This window comes from Narcine bancroftii, chromosome 6, assembly GCF_036971445.1.
Source record: "Narcine bancroftii isolate sNarBan1 chromosome 6, sNarBan1.hap1, whole genome shotgun sequence".
Classification (NCBI taxonomy): Eukaryota; Metazoa; Chordata; class Chondrichthyes; order Torpediniformes; family Narcinidae; genus Narcine; species Narcine bancroftii.
Genome location: NC_091474.1, coordinates 128,546,500 through 128,572,517, shown reverse-complemented (window position 1 = coordinate 128,572,517; position 26,018 = coordinate 128,546,500). Strand labels below are relative to the sequence as shown.

Here is a 26,018-nt window from a genome sequence, read left to right as displayed (position 1 = left end):
CAAGCTGAGTGGTCCGGAAGACACACTTGTTGAAATTGTAGGTCAAGTTCAGCCGAATTGCAGTCTGAAAAAATTTCTCAAAGTTGGCTTCAGTCAGCCCATTCTGATCCACCATCCAGTTCATTTCCCACTGGAAGACCGCGATGCCATTTGTGACCCCAAAGGGTACCCTGAGGAATTGATACAGCCGCCCATTAACTTTGAAGGCCCTGAAAGGTCAGTCTTCTCGGCGGATCGGGAGCTGATGATAGGCCGAACGTAAGTCAATGGTGGAAAATACACGGTATTGGGTGATCTGATTCACCACACCCATGATCCGTGGAAGGGGGTACGCATCCAGAAGCGTGAAGCGGTTGATTGTCTGGCTGTAGTCAACCACCATCCGCGGCTTCTCCCCATTTTTAACAACCATCACCTGGGCCCTCCAGGGACTTGAGCTAGGTTCAATAATGCCCTCGTCCAGCAGTCTGCGCACCTCGCTTGTGATAAATTTCCTGTGTTCATAACTATATTGCTGGCTTTTGGTGGTCACAGGCTTCCAGCCAGGGATGAGATTTGCGAAGAGCGCTGGCGGAGCAACTTGGAGGGTGGAGAGGCTACAGGTGAGGCCTCAGGGTGCGGGGGTGGGTGGCTCGGGCTGCTGGGGCGGAGTGGTTACAGACAGAGAATGGAGCATGAGGCCCCCCAAAGTGCAGAGAAATGGTTTGAAAGTGGCACTGAAAATCCAGTCCCAGCAGCAGTGCAGGGGCGCACAATTGGGGAAGGACTAATAGTTTGAAGTCTCTGAATTTGATGCCCTGGACTTTCAGGGTTGCCACGCAGTACCCTTTTTACCCCAGTAGAGTGCGATCTGGTCTCCAATGAAATTCTTTGTGCAATGGGGAGAATAGCCAGTCCGTAATGGTGGGCCAGGTCTGGGCGGATAAAAGTGTCAGTTGACCCCGAGTCAAATAAGCAATTGTTATAGTGTCCATGCACTTTAATCAGTTCCATTGCTTTTGTGAGGGGATGGGGGAAGTCCTGGTCTAGGGTTACTGATACAGAGATTTGTAATAGAGACAGTGGAGTCCTGCGTGATGACGTAACGCAACATGTGCATGATGACGTCATGTAAACAGTTGGGCCTGAAGAGACAGCGTCGAGCAGTTGATGTTGCTGCCTGCAGCCTGCTGGGGGTTTCAGCCAGCCAACGGTAAGTGTTGGGGGTTGCTGCTTGCTGTTGACGGTGGGGCAGTCGTCGGCGGTGGGTACCGGGTCGGTAGCGTCAGGTCCCCGGTCGGTGGTGTTGGTGGGTACCGGGTTGGCAGCGTCGGTCGCAGCAGTGTGTCCCCGGTCAGCAGCATCGGTGGGTACCGGGTCAGTAGTGTCGGTCGCAGCGGCATGTCCCCGGTCAGCAGCGTTGGTGGGTACCAGGTCGGTAGCATTGGTCGCAGCTGCGGGTACCAGGTCAGCTGCCTCGATGGTGGCAGGTCCCAAGTCGGTAGCGGCGGTAGGTGTGGCGCGTGCCTGGTTGGCAACGGCGGTGGCTCCCTGGTCGGTGGCGGTGATGGCGGCGGCGGGTTCAGTGGTGATGGCAGCGGCAGGTCCCTGGTCGGTTGCAGCAGAGGCCGTTGAGGTCGGGGCTGGGGCCTAGTCAGACATTGCTTTGTGAAGGAGGGTGAAGTAGCCAGACCAGGTCATTCTGGACTGGTCAACCTACATGTAATATGCTCCAGTCTTTTAGTTAATAAAATTGTAGAGAGCGTCGAAAGAACCAAAGACTTGTTGATCCAAACCAAGGCTTTTATTAACTAAAAGACTGGAGCATATCACATGTAGGTCGACCAGTCCAGAATGACCTGGTCTGACGAGGAGCAATCCTTTAAGACCTGCCGGTAGGTGTGGCTACATTCTCAGCCAATCACAGTCATCCTACACTACAATCTGTACATATACACATTGGTGATAGAATCTGTACTATCACAAGTATTCACTCAGGAAATGGGCACAGAGTCATGGAAGTAAGGAAAACAAACAGTAAGGTCATGGAACCTATACAGATTAAGGAGGAGGAAGTGCTTGCAGTCATAAAGCAAATAAGGGTGGATAAATCCCCACGACTTGACAAGATATTGGATTTGGAAGGAGGCTAGTATAGAAATTACAGGAGCTCCGGCAAAAATATTTAAAATGTCCTTAGCCTCAGGTGTCATGCCAAAGGATTGGAGGAGAGCTCATGTGGTTCCATTGTTTAAAAAAGGCTCCAAAAGTAACCCTAAAAATTATGGGCTGGTGAGCCTGAGGTCAGTTGTAGGTAAATTATTGGAAAGTGTTCTAAGAGATCAAATATACAATTATTTGGATAGCCGGTAACTGATTAGGGATAGTCAACATGGCTTGTGTGTGGTAGGTCATGTTTAAACAAGTTTTCAAGAAGGTTACCAGGAAAGTTGGCAAAGGAAAGGCTGTGGATGTTGTCTACATGGACTTTAATAAGATCCCACGTGGGAGGTTAGTCAGGAAGGTTCAAATGCTAGGTATTCATGGTGAAGTCATGAACTGGATTTGACAATGGCTGGATGGGAGAAGCCAGAGAATAGTGGTAGATGATCGTTACTCAGACTGGAGGCCTGTGACTAGTGGTGTGCCTCAGGGATCAGTGCTGGGACCATTGTTGATTGTCATCTATATCAATTGAGTGATAATGTGGTAAATTGGATCAGCAAGTTTGCAGATCTCACAAAGATTGGAGGAGATGTGGACAGCAAAGACCATTTTCAAAGCTTGCAGAGGGATCTGGACCAGGTGGAAAAATGGACTGAAAATGGCAGATGGAATTTAATGCAGACAAGTGTAAAATGTTGCATTTTGGAAGGACAAATCAAGAAAGGACATACATGGTGAATGGTAGGGAACTGATGAGTGCGGTAGAACAGAGGGATCTGAGGATACAGATATATAATTCCCTGAAAGTGGCGTCACAGGTGGATAGGGTTGTAAAGAGAGATTTTGGCATGTTGGCCTTCATAAATTAGAGTATTGAGTATAGGAGCTGGGATGTTATGGTAAAGTTGTGTAAGACATTGGTGAGGCCAAATTTGGAGTATGGTGTGCCGTTTTGGTCACCTAACTACAGGAAAGATATCAATAAGCTAGAAAGAGTGCAAAGAAAATTTACTAGGATGTTGCCTGGAATTTAGGAACTGAGTTACAGGGTAAGATTAAACAGGTTAGGATTTTATTCCCTGGAGCATAGAATAATTGAGGGGAGATTTGATAGAGGTATTTAAAATTGAGGGGGATAGACAGAGTAAATTTTCACTGAGTGTATATGAGATACAAACCAGAGGACATGGGTTAAGAGTGAAAGGGGAAAAGTTTCGGGTGAACAAGAGGGTGAAACTTTTTCATACAGAGAGTGGTGGGAGTGTGGAACAAGCTGCAGGCTGAAGTGGTGAATGCGGGCTCAATTTTAACATTTAAGTATTTGGACAGGTGCATAGATAGGAAAGAGATTTATGGATTGGGTGCAGGTTAGATGGGCGAGGCAAAAAAATGGTTTGGCCCAGACTAGAAGGGCTGAAGGGGCCTGTTTCTGTGTTGTAATGTTCTCAGTGTAGTTAGGTTAACTGTGGCAGTTAGTGAGTTTATAGAAGATGTCTGTCAAGAGTTCCGAAATAGAGACAGAGAGATTGAAAAAGGAGACAGTGTCGCAAGAGTTGGACCATGTGAATTTGAGTTCGGGGTGGAAGTTGGCAGCAATGTGGATGAAGTAAACGACTTTATCTTGGGTACCTGAGGCAGCAACAACTAGTTGTCAATGTTGAGGGGCCTTTCCAGTGTAGGCCTGCAGTATGCAGCATGTATTGCTCCACATAGCCAACAAGAAGGCAGGGACAGCTCGGCCCATACAGGTCCCACAGCTACTCCTTTGGAGAAAGTGGGACGGTTCAAAGGAGAAGTTATTGAGGGTGAGAACAAGTTCTGTCAGCTAGAAGAGGGTGGTGATGGAGGGGCACGAGGTGGAACAATTGTCCAGAAAAAAATAAAGAGCTTTGAACCCTTCAGTAAGGGGGGGGTGGTGATGTATAGTGATTGGATGTCCATGGTAAAGATGAGGTAGTCGAGTTCAGGGAACTGAAAGTTATTTTTTAATATTTTATTTAAAATTTTACACAAGCTTGTTATAGTCATATAGAGTGTCATGCCAACAATGGCAGTTCACATTAAAATATACATGTATTCTTTTTCTTTATCGTTATATGTACAAGCCCACGTCTCTACCAATCCCTCTCCCCCCACACATAAAACAACATGACTCTTTCAAACTTCAACCAACAACAACACAACTTTAACACCAGGAAAATAAATAACAAGGGGCAGGGATTGTCACAGCTCAGTGGGCGGCCCCTGGGCCAATATTCATTCCTGACTTTCCTTGATCGGGTTCAGTGCAAAGGAGAGGAAGCCACAGAAAGGAACGGGGAAGCCAATCACCACCATGCGCCTATGTAGTGCATATGTGGCTGCCAGATCTTACGAAAGGTGCTATATTTGTTTCTCATGTTACGTTATTTTCTCTGCATTTCCATGTTCCGTCGTTCGATACTAAGACTAGAGTCAGACTTCCAAGTTGCCGCAATGCACTTTCTGACCACTGCCAATGTGATTAATACAAATTGGATTTGAAATTTGGACAGCTTCATTGTAAGCCTTATGTCCATTATATTTCCCAGCAGGATCCACTTGCCTATAATTTTCTCCAGGACTTGGCCTAGATCTACCCAAAAGAGCCTCACCTTGGTACATGACCAGGTTGCGTGCATGAACATCCCAGTTGCAATGCCACATCTAAAGCATTGGTCTGAGAGATCTGGTTTTGATCTGTTTATTTTCTGCGGCATTAGATACAATTGGTGAAAGAAGTTATACTGGATCAGCCTGTACCTTGCATTGATCACCGTGGTCATACTTTCCCGGCACAAGTCAGACCAACATCTCTCATCGACTGCAATGCCCAAGTCCAACTCCCATCTTTCTCTCGGCCTATCAAGACCCAGTTTGGGTCCCTCTGACTCGAACAGGCAATACATTGCCGAAATAAATTCTTGAAGTCTGGCATTCTCAATCCGCCTCGACTATAGTCCCATGTTGGAGGAGTCACGTGATGGAGTGGTGGCCGGTCAGGGAACTCCAGCCCTCTCCGAAAAAGTTTAAAGAAAACACAGAAAACACAAAGGCACAAGCACAAAAATTAAAATAAAGTGAAAGTAAAGGTGGGAAGAAAATGGCAGCGAAGAAAGAAAAGTCGAAAGCAATGGGAAGAAGAGAAGAAGAAAAGACATCGGAAGAAGAAGGTGGAGGCCTTACCTGTCCGAGGAGGCCCGCCGCGGAGAGAGAAGCCCACTCCCTCAGGTCAGTCGAAGTCCCGAGCTCAGGACTACAAAAATAGCTCACGGAGCCAAGCAAAAGTGCGCAACCGCTAATGCGCGAGGAGTCGTGCATGCGCGATGCGCATGACAAAAAAAACACTGACGGGAGGGGGGACCAGCTGAGGAGTCGATCTCCACAGCTGAGAATGACAGCTACAGCACAACAACAAGAAGAGAACATAGAAAACAACGAGAACAAGAAAGAAGAGAGTAAAAAGAAATCAAGGAAACAACAGATGACCAACCCAGAGGAAGAAGAAGAAGAAGAAGAACATAGAGAAATGGAAGAAGAAGGGAAGGGCAAGACAATGGATATATTTTTTTATAAAGAATATATGGAATCAGTAAAAGAATGGCAATCACAAGAATTTAGTGAAATAAAAAGAAGAATTAAAAGTACAGAAGAAAAAATGAATAGATTAGAGATGATCATGTCAGATATAGGAAAAAGAGTGGACAAGGTGGAAGAACGAGAAACAGCCGTAGAAATGGAAGTAGAGGACTTAAAAAAGAAATTAGAAGAATCTAATAAAAAAGATAAAGAGACACAAAAGCTGTTAGCTCAGAAGATAGATATAATGGAAAATTATAATAGAAGAAATAATATAAAGATAGTGGGCCTGAAGGAAAATGAAGAAGGCAAGAATATGAGAGAATTTATAAAAGATTGGATCCCCAGGGTCCTAGGAAGCCCAGAATTACAGGAAGAAATGGAAATAGAAAGGGCACATAGAACATTAGCCCCTAAACCACAGCCACAACAAAAACCAAGATCCATTTTAGGAAAATTCCTAAGATATACAACAAGAGAAAATATATTGGAGAAAGCAATGAAGAAAATAAGAGAAGATAAAAAGCCACTGGAATACATAGGTCAAAAAAATTTTTTCTATCCAGACATAAGTTTTGAACTCCTGAGGAAGAGAAAGGAGTTTAATACAGCAAAAGCGATCCTGTGGAAAAAAAGGATATAAATTTATGCTAAAGTACCCAGCGGTACTTAAAATAGTTATTCCAGAGCAGCAAAACAGACTATTCTCGGATCCAGAGGACGCACAAAAATTTGCAGAACAAGTACAAAACAGAGAGATGAAGACATGTAACGAGAGCAAAAATGACCACGAACTATATGTATGTGTGTATATGGGTGTGTATATATATATATATATATATATATATGTGTGTGTGTGTGTGTATGTATATATGTGTGTACATGAGTGTATCTGTATTTAAAGGAAAATATATAAAATATAGATAAGAATTAATAAGGGAAAGAAAGGGAAGAGAGGAAGTAAGGAGGGAATTAAGAGAGTGACCTTTGTTATATATGAAAATTAAAATCTTTTCTGTGGGGGGCTTGGTGGGGAGGAGTTACGGTCACTGTGAAATCAGTTGACGCTTGCAAGTGAATTCGCAAATCCAAATGGAGAGGGGAGATGTGGTTGCCCGACAAGGGATAAAGGGCAACTCAGGAAGGGGATGGGATAGTGGGGTTAAAGAAATTTTAGATAGGAGAATAAGGGAAATGTTTGATGTTTTAGAAATGTTGTCTTATAAAGTGTTCAAGACTATAGTCCCATGTTAATTTTTCCATAGAGACCCTTGGCACCTTACCACTCCGGAGAAACTTTCTAACCTTATGTCTTTGGCTTGGCTTTGCGGACGAATATTTATGGAGGGGGGTAAATGTCCACGTCAGCTGCAGGCTCGTTTGTGGCTGACAAGTCCGATGCGGGACAGGCAGACGCGGTTGCAGGGGAAAATTGGTTGGTTGGGGTTGGGTGTTGGGTTTTTCCTCCTTTACCTTTTGTCAGTGAGGTGGGCTCTGCGGGCTTCTTCAAAGGAGGTTGCTGCCCGCCGAACTGTGAGGCTCCAAGATGCACGGTTTGAGGCGATATCAGCCCACTGGCGGTGGTCAATGTGGCAGGCACCAAGAGATTTCTTTAGGCAGTCCTTGTACCTTTTCTTTGGTGCACCTCTGTCACGGTGGCCAGTGGAGAGCTCGCCATATAACCTTATGTAGCAGCTGTTTAAAGAAACCCTGAGGCAAAGGCAATGTTTGAAAAGGATACTGGAATCTTAGCAACACATTTATTTTGATGCAGTTAACCCTGCCCAACAATGTTTGGGCAGGGACATCCACCTCTTTAGATTCTCCTTTACTTTCTCCAACAAGAGGGGGTAGTTTAACTTGTATAGATTATTCAAGGTATTTGATCCCCTCCTGTGGCCACTTTAAATTATTGTTTTCTTTAAATTGACTATAATTATCATCGGTGAGTGGCATCACCTTGCTCTTTTCCCAATTGATCTTGTACCCAGAAAGTTTCCCATAGTCCTCCAGTACCACATGCAGTTGAGGCAGAGAAGTCGCAGGGTATGTCAGATATATCAGTATGTCATTAGCGAATAAATTAATTGTGCTCCTCCTGGATCCTGAAAAACAGCCTCTGCCAGAGTTCCTTTGCCAGCATAAAGAGCCAGTGACAGCAGGCACCCTTGTCTACTAGATCTAGTAAGTGGGATGGTTGAAATGACCTGCCCATTGGTTACAACTTTTGCCTGGGGTGCATGTATAGCATCCTGATCCAATTTGAAAAGTTGGTCCAAACCCCGCCTTCTCCAGCACCTTAAATAAAAATTCCCACTCCAGTCTGTCAAAAGCCTTCTCTGCATCCAAGGAAACGGCCAATCCCCTCTCATTTCTAGATTGTGCCAGATGCATTACACTCAGCAGTCTGCCAATATTATTCACTGCTTGCCTCTCTTGCACAAAGCCTGCCTGGTCTTTCTTTATCAATTTTGCCAAATGCAATGCCAATCTGTTTGCCAGAACTTTGGCTAGGATCTTGTAATCAGTATTCAACAGGGAAATTGGCCTAAGAAGAGGGCATGAGTAGATCTTTACCCTTCTTCAAAATCATCATAACAATTGCCATTGTGAAAGATTCTGGGAGGGACTGTGTTTCCTTAGCCTGGTCTATCACCTCCATATTAATAAGTCCTTAAATTCTTGCTATAACTCAGGCGGGAATCCGTTCTCCCTCGGAGACTTGCCTGCTTGTAAAGCACTCAATGCTTTTTCCAGCTTTTGTAAAAAGATCTAATTCCACCTGTTCCTCTGGATTCAGGTGTGGGATATCTAATGTGGTAAGGAACTCATCCATTTGATTGGGATCCCCAGTCAATTCAGATTTATACAATCCTTCATAGAATTCCATGAAGGTCTCATTAATTTCCTTTGGTTTATACAAGCCCTGTCCATTCCTCGTTTGTATTGCGTTAATTGTTCTAGAGGCTTGTTCTGCCCTCAACTGCCAAGTGAGGACCTTGTGAGCTCTCTCCCCAACTCATAATATTTTTGACTTGACCTCATAATGGCCTTCTCCATACTATGCATCTTTTTTTTTTCACAACTTTATTTATTCGTTCAACAAGGTTATTACATACAGTAGAAAAAGTACATATTGTGAACAATAAAAAAAATTTATATAAAAAAAAAGAAAAGAGAACCCCCCTCCCCCTCTCAACCAGCTCTCTTTAGGAGAGCCAAAAAGAAAGAAAACTAAAATATATTTACTAAAATCTAATCAAAGTAAATTTAAATGTAAATATTCTGAATATAAAGACCACTTATTTTAAGAAAAAAAAGAATAATTATCATGTAAAACATATGTAATTTTTTCCATTACCAAACAAGTTTTCATCTCATTATGCCATCTATTAATATCAATCACATTAGCATTTTTCCATGTACTTGCTATACAATTTTTTGCGACAGATAAAGCTAAATATACAAAAGCAATCTGAAATTTATCTAATCCCAAATCTTTCAAAGGCTTCAACTTACTTAACAAAAATATTGTCGGGTCTAGAAGTATTTTAATCTTACACAAATGTTCCAAAAAGAATTGTATTGCTTTCCAAAAAGATTGTATGTGTACACATAACTAAACAGCATGAAAAAAAGTTCCAACCGAATTACCACATCTAAAACAAGAGTCTGATTCACTAAAACCATATATTTTTTAAACTTTTCAGGTGTTAAATACAATTGATGTAAAAAATTGTAATTAACCATTGCATAATGAACATTTATCAATCTAGTAACACGATCATGACAAATATCTAACCAGTCATCCTCAAAAAAAAATTAATATCCTTTTCCCATTTAATCAGATCTATCCCATCCCTTTTTTTCCAACTCTCCTGTAATATTTGGTACATCAATGAAATATATCCCTTCTTTGGTACAATCACAAGAAAAGATTCAAATTTAGTCAATTTAGGTAAAGTCATATTGCTACCAAATATTTGTTTTACTAAAGATCGAAGTTGATAATAAACAAATAAAGAATTCTCATTAATACCAAAATCTTCCCTCATTTGATTAAAGGATAAAAATTTACCTTCTTTAAAACAATCCCCCAGATTTTTTATACCTTTAGATTTCCAATGTAATAAACATTGATTATGCATTGAAAAAGGGAATAAGTTGATTATTATATAATGGTGTTAAAGTCAATAATTTACCCTTAGAACCTATTGTTCTATTTTTTCTCATCCATAACTTCATTAAATGCTTTAGTATAGGCACATTATATTGTTGTAATAAATTTAATTTCCACCGAAACAAAAATTGATGTATTTCAAATTCAAAAATATTCGCCATCTCAATTTTAGCCCAACTAGGGGGCTGTTCCAAATCCATTAAAGAACTAATAAATTTAAATTGAGCTGCCTCATAATAATTTTGAAAATGTGGTAAACGTAATCCTCCTAATGCATATTTCCAAGTTAACTTATTCAAAGCAACTCTCAGAAATTTACCCTTGCATAAAAATTCCATAACCATTTTATTTAAATCTCGGAAAAAATTCTTATTAAGTAAACAAATATTGTATATGTGGAAAGATATTCATTTTAATTGTATTTATTCTTCCAATTAAATTTATAGGAAGATCCTTCCACTTAATCAAATCAGCTTTGATCTTTTTCATTAACGGTACATAATTTAATTTATATAAAGATTGATAATCAACATCCACATTTATACCCAAATATTTAATTTGATCAATCCACTTCAAATTAATAATATTCTTATAAACTGAATAATCTCCTTCACCTATCGGTAAAATTTCACTTTTTTCCCAATTAACTTTATATCCAGACAAAGATCTATATTGTGTTAAACACTTCTTCAAGTGTAAAAGTGACTGAGCTGGATTTGTTAAATACACCAGTACATCGTCAGCAAATAAATTAATTTTATACTCCTCATCTAAAGCTCTCATACCTTGTATCTGTGTATTTTGTCGTATCAGCTGTGCTAAAGGTTCAATTACTAACGCAAACAAAGCTGGAGACAAAGGACAACCTTGTCGAGTTGAATGAGTTAATTTAAAAGGTTCCGAGATCTGACCATTTGTCAATACCTTGGCTATTGGTTTATTATATAAAGCTTTAATCCAACCAATAAAAGAAGGACCAAACTTAAATTTCTCTAAAACTTTAAATAAAAGGTTCCACTCAACTCTATCAAAAGCCTTTTCTGCATCGAGAGATATCACCATCGGATGGTCGGGGCACTGTCGATATTTATTAATCAAACTAATCACTCTAAGAATATTATCTGAAGCATATCTATTCTTTATGAAGCCTGTTTGATCAACATGTATCAACTTAGGTAAAAATTTAGCCAATCGATTCGCTAATACTTTAGCTATTATTTTATAGTCTACATTTAACAAAGAAATTGGTCTATATGAAGACACCTCTATCCTTCTTAGGAATTACAGTAATTAAGGCACTAGAGCAAGATTTAGGTAAATCATAATGTTCATTAATCTGTCGTACCACATCTCCAAACACTGTAGATAAATCATCATAAAATACCTTATAAAATTCAACCGAAAACCCGTCATCACCAGGTGATTTTCCATTTGGCATTTCCAGCATAGCCAATTTAATTTCTAAATCAGTAAAAGGAGCCTCCAGCTCCATTATATCTTCTTCTTCTAATACCGGTAATTTCAACATCGATAAAAAGGAGTCGATCGATCTGCTCTCCTGTTTTTCCTCAGAAGTATATAATTTCTTATAAAATGAGTAGAACTCATCATTAATCTCACGAGGTTTGTAAATAACAGTCGAATTTCATCTAACTGCATTAATAACCCTTGATACCTGTTCTTTCTTTAACTGCCATGCAAGTACTGTATGTGCTTTCTCACCCCATTCATAATACCATTGTTTAGATCTATTAATCAAGCATTCAAATTGATAAGATTGCAATGTATTGTATTTCAATTTCAATCCAGACAACTCTATTTTTTGATTTTCTGTCACATCTCTCTGAAATTCCTTTTCTACTTCATCAATCTGTTTTTCTAATTCAAGGCTCTTAGTTGAATAATTTTTTTTAACCTTAGAGGTATAAATAATTATTTGACCTCTCAAGTAAGCTTTCACAGCATCCCACAATAATAAATTTACTCTGAACGAAATTAACATTTTCTTCCAAGAAGAAATTGATTTATTTTTTAAAAAATTCAATAGATTCCACCTTTTTTAACAACATCGTATTAAATCTCCAACGATAAGCTGCACGAATTTTTTCAGAACTCTCATAAGTAAAATACAACAAAGAATTATCTGAAATTACCCTACTTTTATATTCTGCTTGCAATATTTTCTCCTGTAAATGTGCCGATACTAAAAAAAAATCAATTCTAGAAAATGATTCATGTCTAAATGAATAAAAAGAGAAATCCTTCTCTTTGACGTCGCCAAATATCCACTAAATTAAAATCTTTCATCAAAGCTCGAATTTGAATTGCCATTTTAGATTTTTTAACATTTTTTGGAAATTTATCTAATAAAGGTTCGAGAACACAGTTAAAATCTCCTCCAACCAGAACATTTTCATTAGCTTGTCCCAGAAGCAAAAATGCATCCGAAATAAATACTTCATCATCCACATTCGGTGCATAAATGTTGAGTAAAGTCCAAAATTCATTAAAAATCTTACAATTCAATTTAAGAATACGTCCTGCATTCATTTCCATTGATTGTAATTCAAAAGGTAAATTTTTATGTATCAAAATTGCTACTCCCTTAGCTTTAGAGTTAAATGAAGAAAAAAAACAGTCCCTCTTCAATTTCATACTTTCTTTTATATTCAAATATGTCTCCTGTAAAAAAGCAATATCAATTTTCATCTTTTGGATATATGCCAAAACTCTCTTACGCTTCATCAGGTTGTTTAATCCCTGAACATTAAAAGTAGCAAATTTCAAATTTGACATATCTAATACAATTACTAAATACCAAAAATAATCACAAAATTAATAATAACAAAAAAAATTGTTATATATAGGATCCCCAAATTAAAATATATAGGATCTCCAAATAAAAATAATATTCATTAATAAGAAAAAAAACAACAAAAAAAAAACCCCAAAAAACTACCAAAAGGTAGTAACTCCCTAAAAAAACTGGGTGTGGATTACCCACTAGTGAATGATGACTAACAAAGCAATCAGTACAATCCCCTCCTCCCCAGCCAGCCAATCAAAAATATTAACATATTACAAAAAAAATCAAGCCTTGAGATTCAAGTCCAGATGGTGAACTCATTTCAAGAGTAGATGAACTCTTTCCACTCCCGTTCTTTCCACTTCTGCCATTTTTCCCATTTCCAAGACCGTCAGATTTTCTTTTAGGAGATAATGGTGGACTTCTTTGCCCTCTGACATCTGGTAGCAAATTAGCAAAAACCATTGCTTCATGCTCACTCTCAAAGAATTGAGACTGATAGTTTCCATAAAACACTTTCAACACAGCAGGGTAACAAAAAGCAAATTTGTGACCTTTACGCCATAAAACATCTTTAACTGGATTAAATTCACGTCGGCGTCTAATGACATCTTGACTCAAATCAGGGTAGAAGAAAACTCTACTATTCTGAATCATCATTTGCATTTTGAATTGCAAGTCAAAGAATTGTCTCTCTATCCAAACAGTTCAAACAACGAATTATCACAGCTCTTGGGGGTTGACCAGGTAGGGGTGTTCTTCTTAAAGCTCTATGTGCTCTTTCCAATACCAATCCATCAGGAAAAGACTCTTCCCCTAACATCTGAGGAATCCAATTTTAAAAAAAATTTGACAGGATCTTGACCTTCTATACCTTCTGGCAAACCCACAATTTTCACATTATTTCTTCTGCTTTGATTTTCCAAATAGTCAATTTTTTTTGTTAATTCTCTTTCCCAGGCTCCTAAATCTTTAACTGATCTTTCCACCTTTACTATTGTTTCTGTATAGGATTGTACTTGTTCTTTACATTCAGAAAAGGAAGCTTCAAATTTTTTTAAGTTTTCCCAGTTTTCTTTAGCTTCTGCCTTAACCACAGTTAGATCTGAGCTCATATCAGCATTCATTTGTACCAGCTGGTTCAATTGACCAGTAATGATATCCAAATAAGAAGCAATACCTTCAAACATCATATAAACAGGCTGAGATGCAATTTGGAATGCAGAATCTGGTTCCGTAATTTGTAACTCACTTTCTTCCAGCTCTTCTTCCATTTCCTGTGCAGTGGCAGAGTAAGGTAAGTCCTCTTCTAGTTGTACATCAAGAGGCAGCATTCTAGTCGTTTTGCTGCAGGTTTGGACACCCAATGACGACCCCCCGACTTACTCAGGGGGTCGTCGCTGTCCTCCCCCCGCAGACCATTTTTTAATAAAGTTACGGAATTAGCAGCGCTACTCACATCCACAGTCGCTATAGACTGTGTGTCTACATCACAGTCCTCTTTCTCCGCGCTCCCATCTCTTCCAACGGAGTTATTCTTTGCAACAAGCCTCCAGGCTTGTGCCCAACTTCTCGGGAACGCACTCCTTCCTCCACAAAACGGGTCAAACCAGCGCCATCTTGAGACTGGTGAGTGGCTGTTACTTTAACTTTTGTCCCCACCGGCGATCGTTGAGGCTTGGAGATCACTGAAATTGAGTCCGAGGCTGCTTCAAGTCGTTTAGGCCCCAATTCTTCTACACTTCGAAACTGTATTTTCTTTTGTAACTGAGATTTAGTTTTTTTTTTTACATTAGCAACCATAATGGCTCACCAAAATATCAAACTAAAAATTAAAATTTTTAAATTAAAAATAAAGGGTTAAAAAACGGGTACTTAAAAGTCTGACCAGAGAGGACAGGGGTTACATGCCTAGTCTCTATGCCATCTCACCACGACCCCCCCCCCCTCCATACTATGCGACTGAAGCATATTAATTCTAATTTCTTGTTTGTGAGAGCTCTATAATTGTCCTCCAAGCCTGATTCCTGAAAGTCCTTCTCTAATTGGGTAATATCCTTTTCCAATTCCTTCACTTCCCTCATGTAATTTTTCTTGACTATCTTTGTGTACCTTATTTTCTGGCCCCTCAAGTACACCTTATGAGTGTCTCACAGAAGAAATTTATCTGGAGTAGAGGGGAAGTTATCCTCACAAAACAGGGCTATTTGAGTTCTTATAAAACTACAAAACTCAGGCTTTTTCAACAGCAAAGTGTTAAGATGCCATTTGTATGCTGTACCTTGCTTATCTAGTATATCTATAGTCAAAACCAAGGGGGAATAGTCTGAGAGAAGCCTTGTCCTATACTTGGCTTCCATGATCCTACCTTCCAAATAGGCTGAAGCCAGAATAAAAATCTATTCTAGAGTAGGAGTCATGTTGTTTCAAGTAAAATGAGTAGTCCCTCTCTCTTGGATGCTTTCTTTACCACGCATCTATCAAATTCAGCTCCCTTAAGCTGTCAATGGTGACTTTCACCACCCTAGTCCTAGTTATCCATTTTGTGGATTTATGTAGCACAGGATCCAGACATAGATTAAAGTCACTCTCTATTAGAATATTTTCATTCCCCTCCGCCGGTCCTGTATAAATTTTTCATCATCATAGTTGGGGGAGAACACATTCATTAAAGTCCAGGATTCTGAATATATCTGACAGTGTACCATAATGAATCTTCCCATTTTGTCTGTAATCACCTTCTGTATCTGCACTGGAACACTCTTTCCCACTAGAATTACTATTCCCCTTGCCTTTGAGCCGAACAAGGAGAATATAAACCCCTTTGTAGCTTTTGATGTTCCCACTCAGTTAAGTGCATCTCTTAAAGGAAGGCCAGATCTATCCCCATTTTTTTTTTTTAAATGTGTGCCAAGATGCTTTTCTGCTTCACAGGACCATTTAAGCCATTGACATTAAAAGTAGCAAACTTTACATTCTTAGCCATTACTCCATGGTTCTTCCCCTGGCACCACCCCCCTCGCACCCCTAATCTCTTACCATCCGTCCTTTGCTCTGTTCCATCCAAGCTGCAAAAATAACTGGGTGAGGAACAAGGGCGGGAACAAGGACAAAGACAAAAACTCAAATAACTAACTTTAAAAAAAGAAGGCGCAAGAAACATTCACAGCCATACTTTCCCTTAACCCCCTATTGCTCTCCCGACATAACTCCATGTTATATTCACCCTCCCCCCTACTCTGTTTCAAACCTCTTTCGGTTGTCAACACTCCCCCGCAATAACAGGTTGTGCCACCAGCACTCTCCTACTCCTCTCTCTGTATCCTGAGCTCCCCAAGAAAAACTGTAATTATAACTTCTTGTCTACTTGGCATAACCTATTTTCAGATGGTTTTTTACAATTAAATGCCAGAATATCATTGCAGTCCATTACATATCTGTACATCCCTGTGGGCTAAATTCACAATGTAATAAAAACCACTAGGCTGATCCCCAGTCAGGCTTCACTTATTTGTACTCCCCATTGTGGGCAGACCTTCGACGAATTCCTGCGCCTTCTCTGGATCTGCAATAAATTTTCTTTCTTCTGGTAATATCACCTTCAGGGTGGCTGGATGTCTCAGTACACATTTGTACCCCTTTTGCTTGATCAGACTCTTGGCTGGCTCAAATCTCTTTTCTGGTCTTCAAAAGTGCTACACTAATGTTCGGGTAAAAGAAGATTTTATTTCCCTCTTTCTCTAGGGGGACCCTCTTTTCTTTGCACCCATTGCCGCCACTCATAATATTCTCTCCCTGTCCTGATAACACAACAACCTTATCAGGACAGAAAGTGGTCTGTACCCAGGACCTGGCCTTGGGAAAAGGATCTATGAGCACTTTCTATATCAATCTTTTCTCCCAATATACCCTTGCCCAGCACCTCGGGGATCCAGGTCTGAAAAAAATTTACTGGGTTTTGCCCTTCAATCCCTTCCCTTAGCCCTGCTGTAGTTCTCAAGGGCATCTAATTTCCTCCAGATATTCTCTCTTTCATTCAGCAGCATCTCCAATTTATTAGCCATTATTATGTATGGTGTCCTCATTTTTACCCACCTTTTCCTCCACTTCAGCCACCCTACCCATCAACCCTGATAGGGTACCCTGGACCTTGTCCAGCTTCTCTCCCATGTCTCGGGCTTTCTTCTCGACAGCCTGGAAGAGCCTGCCTTCCATCTGGCCCAGCGTGTCAATTACATTGCGCAGAGAGGGCTCTGAGCCCCCCTGCTTGTTTTTACAGGACTTTTTTTTAGTCCCACAGCCCATCGGAATCTTCCTCCACTGCTGCCTTCATCCTCCTCAGAGCTCCTGGACCCATCGCTGCTGCTGCCGCCGGTGGTCACTGTCTCTTCTGGTCCATCGCTGGACCTGTTGATTGCTGCGCTTGACCCGACGGTGCTCGCTGCTGCCTCGCCCGCCATACCGTGTGACTTGGCTCCGGACCTGCTGCTGGAGACGAGGTGAGTACCGACCTCCCCCTTGATACCAGAGTCAACAGCAGTTCTTTGTGGCTTCTAATCTGTCCAGGCCGGCCCGCTCTTCAGTGTCGCTGCTCCACGACCATTACAGGCACTGACTTCATCTCGGGCCTCACACATACCGTGAGGGCACCCAACCTGGCATTCCCGCTGTGGAGGGGGACCTCAAGCTTCTCCCCATCTCCAGGGGCTTTGGAAAGGCTTTGTGTACTTACCGGGCAGTTACGCTGTCCTCGCCCAATTCTCATCCTCTCTGCTAGGTGGGTCGTTCAACTGAAGCTGCAGCTCCCTCCTTGGTCCTTGGGGAGGTCCCACCATTTTCCTCTCCATGAGGCAAACCTAGCTGGGCCTCTCGTTTAGATGGAGATTCTTTCATGCTTTTATTTGCGAATTTACTCTTAGTCATTGTTTATTGTAGGTTTCTTTCTTGAGATAACGCCTCTTAAAGATTATATCCACTGCCACGAGCTTGGGAAGGTCAGGCCCATTTATAGACTACTATCACAATTTGAATATGTAGCTGTACTACATGGTCATCCACTATTTCTAATGTTGCATACATTTAAATATAAAACCTTCAGCCCTGTATTTGTTACTTATTTTGATCATGTGTCCCTGTTGCATTGCAACTCATCCCTTAATGGAATGAAGATTAATGCCCATGATGGCGTTGGTCAGTTTACAACCTCTGTAGTCTTTTCCTGTCCTGTTCATTGGCACCTCCATACCAGACTGTGATGCAACCAGTCAGAATGCTCACTACGGTACATGTTGAGACCATCATGGAGTTGTGGCTAAAGAACAGATATCACTGGAAGCTGACTGTCCAAGAATACACACTGTATTGAGGGGATAGGCAGGTAAGCTAAGGGAGGTGGTGTGGCTCTGTTAGTAAGGATTAACATTAAATTATTAGAAAGAGGTGATATAGGATTAGAAAATATAGAATCATTGTGGGTTGGGTTAAGAAATTGCAAGAATGAAATGATACTGTTGACAGTTGCATACAAACTTTCAAACAGTAGCTGGATGTAGACAACAAATTGCAACAGCAAATAGAAAAGGTGTGTCAGAGGGCAATGCTAAGGTGGACATGCAGGTTTCAACATGCAAGTAGATAGGGAAAGCCAGATTAGGACTGGATCTCAAGATGCAGCATTTGTCGAATACCAACAAGATGGCTTTTTAGAGTAGTTTGTTGATTAGTCTATGAGGGGATCAGCTGTACTAGGTAAGGTGTTGTGTAATGTACTAGAAGTGATTTAAGAGCGTAGGGCAAAGGAACCATTAGGGGGTGTAGAGCTCGTTGAAAGAACCAAAGACTTGTTGATCCAAACCAAGGCTTTTATTAGCAAAAGACAGGAGCTCTTCACAGGTGGCCGACCAGTCCAGAATGATCCAACCTGGCTAGGGACACAACCCTTTAAGGCCCAGACAATAGGTGTGGCTTAGCTCTCAGCCAATCGCTGTAAGCACAGTCTAGATACAGTAACTATATACACTTTGTACATTGGTGATAGATCTGTACTATCACAGGGGGTAGTGATCACAATATGACTGAGTTCAATTTGAGATTTGACAAGGACTAACCAAAGTCAGGTGTCATTTCAGTGTAATAAAGGGAATTACAATGGCATGAGAGAGGAATGGTCAAAATAGATTTGGAGAGGGCATGTAGGGAAGAAGGCAGAGTAGCAATGGATGGATTTTCTGCAAGAAATGAGGAGGGTGCAGGATAGATACCTACCAAAAAAAGAGGAAATATTCAAATGGAAAAATGTCACAACTGTGGCAGACTAGAGAATTCAAAGTCAACGTAAAAGCAAAATAGACCGTTTACAAGGAAGCAAAAATTAGAGGGAAGATGGGGGACTGGGAAGTTTTCAAAAACTTGCAGAAGGCAAATAAAAAAATTCATGAGGGAAAAGATGAAGTATGAAAGTAGGTTAGAAAATAATATCAAAGAAGATGCAAAAAGCTTCTTCATATGAAGAGTAAATGAGAGGTGAGAGTTGATCTAGGACCACGAGAAAATGACGCTGGTGAAATAATAATGGGAGACAAGAGGATAGCAAAGGAACTAAATAAGTGTTTTACAGTTGAAGATATTAGCAGTGTGCCAGATGTCCAAGAGAATCAAGGAAGGGACATGAGTGCAGTTATTATTTCAAGGGAGAAGATGCTCAGAAAGCTGAATGGTCAAAGGATAGATAAGTTCCTTGGGCCAGATGGATCGGACCCTTGGATTTTAAAAGAAGTAGCTGTAGATACTGTGTAGTTATTGGTAATGATCTTTCAGGAATTGATAGATTTTGGTGTGGTCCTTTTCTTTCTTTCTTTGGCTTGGCTTCAGGGATGAAGATTTATGGAGGGGTAATGTCCATGTCAGCTGCAGGCTCGTTTGTGGCTGACAAGTCCGATGCGGGACAGGCAGACACGGTTGCAGCGGTTGCAAGAGAAAATTGGTTGGTTGGGGTTGGGTGTTGAGTTTTTCCTCCTTTGTCTTTTGTCAGTGAGGTGGGCTCTGCGGTCTTCTTCAAAGGAGGTTGCTGCCCGCCGAACTGTGAGGCGCCAAGATGCATGGTTTGAGGCGATATCAGCCCACTGGCGGTGGTCAATGTGGCAGGCACAAAGAGATTCCCATTGCTCATTCGAGCAGCCAGGAATATCAGGGTTATTCTCTAACGCTTCCCTAACTACAGCTGGCAGTCCACTCGTTACTGCAGCCCTAAAGAGTGTAGTCTGCAAGGGATCTGTGGCTGGGTGTACTCCTGCTTTATCCGTCCAACTCTCCTTACACTGACTCAAAAAGGTCAAGATCTCCTCATCCTCTGACTCCTTTTGTCTATTGTGAGGAGTGGGGGTGGTGTGATCCTCTGACATTCCTACCGAGAAGGCATTCTCAAGTGTCTGTTCTTGCTCTCTCTCATTTGTTTTTTCTAGTCGCATACTAGTTTCCCTCACTTTACATACATCATTCTGTATTTCCTTTGTTAACTCCTTCATTTCCTCCACCCTTTCCTGCATAACTCTCTTAAGTCTCTCCTTCGCCTCCTGGAGTTCGTGACCTGCTAATTCAGTGACATTCACTATTCCCTCATTTATCTGCATCACTGGCATCTGGGGAATAGGATAAGGTGGTGGCAATGTCTCTGGTAACTTTGGATATAGCGGGGCTGACGGCTTAACCTCCCCCGTATTCTCCTTTATGATAGGGGGTCCCTTTTTAATATCATGTTGAAGGTTCGCTTCCACAGCCATGCAAGCCAATGTCATATTGTGTAAATCTGCCCTTCTCTGTTCCTTCACTTCTCTCTGTTGTTTAAGCCTTCTTCTATTCCATATAGATCCTTGTCCCTTTGCCTCATGTTCCTGTACCTCCTTGGCTGCTTCCCTCTCTGCTTCTCCTAAGTACAGCACCAGCCGGATTTTTTCAAACCCTCGTGGTACCTTCCCCTGACTCTGCAGCTCTTTCCATATCTGTTCGTACCGTGCCATAGCCTGTACCTCCTCTCCCTTCGGTACTCCTCCCAGTAATTGATTCCTTGTTTTTTCCCACTGTCGGTTTACAGATGGGGGAACTCCTCTGTCTTCCCCGAGCTCTTGCCCTACATCCCTATTTACTCCTTCCATCTCTGTTCCGATTTTTAACCGTTTAGACTTCGTACTTCACTGGGTCTCTCCCCTGGTAGGATTTTGCCACCCTGCAATCTACTTCGACCCTTCCCACGTTATTATAAACACCAGCGGCACACTGTACACAATCCTTAAACAAATACTTATTATAAACTATTATGATACACTATACGATTCTTAAACAGATACTTATACACTATAGAAACAAATAACTATAACACAATACACCTTATACAGATACTTATTATACACTACTATGGTACTCGATCCTTAATCAAATACTTATTACACACTATAGAAACAAATAACTATCACAATACACCTTATTCTAATTGGCCAAGTGTCTAAACCTATCTCTCGAGATCGCTACGAGGGGACTCCAACCCCGTTCTACTAGGGGGACTCCAACCCCGTTCTACTAGGGGGACTCCAACCCCGTTCTACTAGGGGGACTCCAACCCCGTTCTACTAGGGGGACTCCAACCCCCTTTTTACTACAGGGGACTCCAACCCTGTTGTACTAGGGGGACTCCAACCCCCTTTTTACTACAGGGGACTCCAACCCCGTTCTACTAGGGGGACTCCAACCCCCTTTTGTTTTATTCTTTGGCTTTAACGAGGGCTTTTGCAGAGTAGTGACAACACACAATTTATCGTTGCCAATAGCAGAACTTCGTTAAAACAGGCGTCTGCTTACCTCCCTTTGTAGAATGGTCACTTGTTGTTATCACCACACCACAATCGACTGGTGTTTCGTATTTTTTTCTTCCGTCACTTCTCCATCTTCATCACGTTGGGGTCACCAAATTGTCGGACTCTGGCTTTACCTTACTCTTAATTTAGTCTATGTGTGGTCTGAGTCCAGCGTGTTCTTTGAATGAAGTGATAGGAGAAGGTATTCGGTTCAACAGTCAGTTTATCACACAGCACAAGAATAAAACTTAACAGAGCTCTGGGTCAGTCGTTAGTTCATAGGTCACCTGCACAGTGAGCTATTCCCTATTGTCCAGTTGGCTCAGTTTATATAGATCAACCTTATCATACAGAACAAAAGTTGGCTTCCTTTGCTAGATTTCATTATCATACAGAACAAAAGTTGTCTTCCTTTGCTAGATCTTTTTGCATAAGGGTTATCACAAGTCATCTCCTGTTTTGCAGATATCTGGGGTGTAGCACTCCCATCTTAATCCTCCAGGCCAGACTATCCTGTTGTGTTGATCAGAAATTAATTCATCCCCAGATATTTCTAATCACCATTCTGTTCCTGTCTGGCCAATTTCTGCTGTTCCCTTTAACACCTCCTCCTGCCTTAATCTTCCTCCTAGACTGGTTTTCCATTCCCTTTGTTTCTTGCAGGCCATTCTTTGTTCTGGTCTGGCCTGTGTCTCCTGTGCTACTCACCACCTCCTTCAGTTTGAGCATTCCTCCTAAATCGTTTTATGCATTTCCTCTCCCTGTATTTGGGAGCAGACCATTTTGCTCAGCCAACTTTGCTCCATGCTGTGATTGCCACTTAATCACATTCCTCTTTTCCCCTGAACCATGCAGTAAATATACACATTAATTAATCATTTCTTTCATAATGTTTTAACCCCTAGATTCCAACAATTCCCAGGGTAAGGGGAAGCACCCAACTTTGCATTGTTGTACAATAAATGTTCTTTGTTCTCAATTTTTGTCTCGAGCAATTTCTTTAAAGGTAATTCTGTTTCTAACACCGCTGAGCCGCAGGCATTGACAGCTTCTGGGAATGGAAACCTGGGGTTGTGAAGGTGCAGTGAAGACCAGGTAAATGGATACAAGGGCAAGGCTGCACAAGAGAAGGCTGTGAGATCCCTAACCCCCTCGCTAATTTAGCGAGGAACTTTCCTTCTCGGTTTTTGAATGATGGCAAATCTTTGCCAGCCTTCAAATGGCACACACAAGAATGTTTATCGCTGCATCTCCATAAATGTGACAATACTAAATGAATGTCTGGATCTCCACTCTGGGCGTACTCCAATTCTGACTCGCCACTCAGCCATCCAGGTATGCAGCTCAGTGTGCAGATGCCATTGCTAATCTGCATCACCTCCACCACCCATGTGCAGCAGAGATACCACACCCGGTGGGCGGGCGGGCGGCGCATGCGCGGCATTCCACCCTCGCAGCGCCTGCGCAGTACAGACTGTCTATTCTATCGGCTTCCAGTTCTGTTTCCGGTTCCGTCAGTTGTCCGGGGTAACCGGCTTTGAGCAAGCGGTTTCTCATTTGATCCTGATCCTCTGGTTCCAGTTTTGAGGGGATGCGTCAAGCTGAAGCTGACTGAGGAGGAGCAGAGACGGTAGGAGGCACGACAACTGGCCAAAGGTAGAGTGGGCAGTGATGGATGGGGTGCAGCCGCCTGATTCTGGAAGGGCTGAGGAAATAAGCGGGCTGGGCGGGGCTGGAACGGGCTGGAAAGCCCAAATAGTACTAGAAGAAGCTAGAGAGCCCCCTGTCGTCAGAGATTGGGAGACGGGGTTGGAGCGCCCTCCTGTCGGCAGAGGTTGGGGACGGGGTTGGAGCGCCCTCCTGTCGGCAGAGGTTGGGGGACGGGGTTGGAGCGCCCCCTGTCGGCAGAGGTTGGGGACGGGGTTGGAGCGCCCCCTGTCGGCAGAGGTTCGAGGACGGGTTTGGAGCGCCCCCTGTTGGCAGAGGTTGGGGACGGGGTTGGAGCACCCTCCTGTCGGCAGAGATTGGGGGGAGGGGTTGGAGCGCCCCCTGTCGGCAGAGTTTGGGGGACGGGGTTGGAGCGCCCTCCTGTTGGCAGAGATTGGGGGACGGGGTTGGAGCACCCTCCTGTCAGCAGAGGTTGGGGGACGAGGTTGGAGTGCCCCCTGTTGGCAGAGGTTGGGGACGGGGTTGGAGCACCCTCCTATCGGCAGAGATTTGGGGGACGGGGTTGGAGTGCCCCCTGTCAGCGGAGGTTGGGGACGGGGTTGGAGTGCCCCCTGTCGGCAGAGGTTGGGGACGGGGTTGGACTGCCCCCTGTCGGCAGAGGTTGGGGGACGGGGTTGGAGTTTCCCCCTGTCGGAAGAGGTTGAGGGACGGGTTGGAGTGCCCCCTGTCGGCAGACTTTTGGGGGACGGGGTTGGAGTGCCCCCTGTTGGCAGAGGTTGGGGACGGGGTTGGAGTGCCCCCTGTCGGCAGAGGTTGGGGACGGGGTTGGAGTGCCCCCTGTCGGCAGAGGTTTGGGGGACGGGGTTGGAGTGCCCCCTGTCGGCAGAGGTTTGGGGGACGGGGTTGGAGTGCCCCCTGTCGGCAAAGGTTTGGGGGACGGGGTTGGAGTACCCCCTGTCGGCAGAGGTTGGGGGACGGGGTTGGAGAATTCTCCCCTCCCCCATTAGCAGAGGTTGGGGGACGGGGTGAGCGCCCTTTGACTATAGATGTGAAAGGGGAGGTAAAGTTGGGGTTGGATTCCCCACCTGCAGTCCCAAGAAACAGGTAGGCTGAGAAAGTTGGTCGAGAGATATGTCAGTACCTTCATCTTGTGCTGTCCTTGGAAGAATTATCTGGATGACATTTTGAGGAGTTTGCCTGTTTGAAAGTTTTCACTTAAACTGGAGAATGAAGGAGGGCTCCTTGAGAAGGAATGTTTTGGTTGACTGGAGATAATAGTGTTTCAAGCTGAAAACACAGACAGGAATTTGGGACTAACCTTTATTTAATGTCGCACTTATCCCCACATTTATCTTGAATGCTATGTGCTAATGCATGTAAAAAAGAATCATTCTGTTACATGCAGAAACTTTTACTTTGAAGCAATATACTTTAGCCTATTATAGAAATAGTATTACATTAACATCCTGAACAACAGCAGATGATACAGTTTGGAAATATGTGTGGCTTGACAGCAGCCAACTGAATTTTCCCAACTCATAATTTCCAAGCTGTAAGTTTTACTTTTGACTGTCCCCTCATTGCGATTATTTGTGAGTAGATGTTTCAAACTTTTTGATATGCTTGTGTGTAAATAATTGCCAACAATTTTTAATTGAAGTAGGATTGCGACCATATATTGCTTGTAAATTTTCATAAAGGCACAATTTATGGATGAATTCAGTTGAAGTTGGAAGGAAAAATACAAGCCAGGAGGTGTGGCATTTTGCAATTTGTCTTTCTCATGCTCCAATCCACCCAACCACACACTAGCTACATTATTATTTCAAGATTTTGTTATCCTTGTAAAAATCCATCTTTAAAAATAATACATTCCATTTGCTTTTGTCTGTTTTTTAGATTTGTTTTTTTCTGATCTTCCTGTTCTGTTCACTTCCAATCCTGTATCCTTCCAGTAATGGAAATATGTCTGGCTAACTCTGATACTGAATGTTCTTGGCATCGTAGTTGTTCTTGAATTAAGATTTTTACCCTCTGCTTGGTCTGTTTTTAAGGATGTGGTTTTCTCTCTCCTGAAATCCTGACTGCTTATCTCTGGGTCACACCCTGCAGTTGTCAAATCCTCGACCACTGCTTCAGGAGTAGAAGTTATGCTTCAGTTTCACTAACAAAGCAGCCTCACTTTCCACATGCGTAAGCTGCATCTAACATAGAACTTTGTGACACAGATCCTGCCAAAATAAAGTACAGGGAAGTTGCATCTGTATATTGCTAATTTACATCTCCTCAAAACATAAAAGCACTGCATCTGCAGGAATTGCTTTGAATTGAGAATTCTATTTGAGATAAAATCCCACATATAGCAGCCAGGTAAATAAAACGTCATTCTCTTTAGGACTAGATTTTGGCATTTAATCCTTCTCTTCGGACAGTTTGTAGAGCAAATGGAAAGAACCTTGAGAAACACAAGAACTCTAGCAACTGGAATCTTGAGTAAACAAAGAAAAGCTGGAGGGGACTTGATGGAGACATCGGGCTCCAACCTATAACATTGACTGACCATTTCTCTCCTTGACTAACAAGAGTTCCTCCAGCTTCTTTGTTCACTTTAGAAAGAAGCTTGGTTTAGTACCATTTTAGAATGGTCATATTTCATTCGATCATAGTGTTGGCCTGCATCAAGTCAAGTGTAAGAGTGGGGTTTGAATCCACAGGTCACTGATTCAAGAAAAATAAATCAGTTGTTTGCCAAGTTTCATTGATTTTCTGTCCTTTA

The 26,018-nt window shown here is 42.2% G+C and overlaps 1 protein-coding gene across 4 annotated transcripts in view; it reads left to right on the top strand.

The window, feature by feature from the left end:
• Positions 1-26,018, top strand: part of rab23 (RAB23, member RAS oncogene family) — an 82,404-nt gene that overhangs the window by 19,527 nt on the left and 36,859 nt on the right. Inside the window, exon 1 of one of the 4 annotated variants that reach the window (XM_069886082.1) lies at positions 23,059-23,204. The exons of 2 other annotated variants lie outside the window; for them this stretch is intronic. The gene's annotated coding sequence lies outside the window, so the exon portion shown is untranslated. Of the gene's footprint in view, positions 1-23,058; positions 23,231-26,018 lie in introns of those variants that run through there. One more of the 4 variants, XM_069886081.1, reaches the window with a different exon arrangement.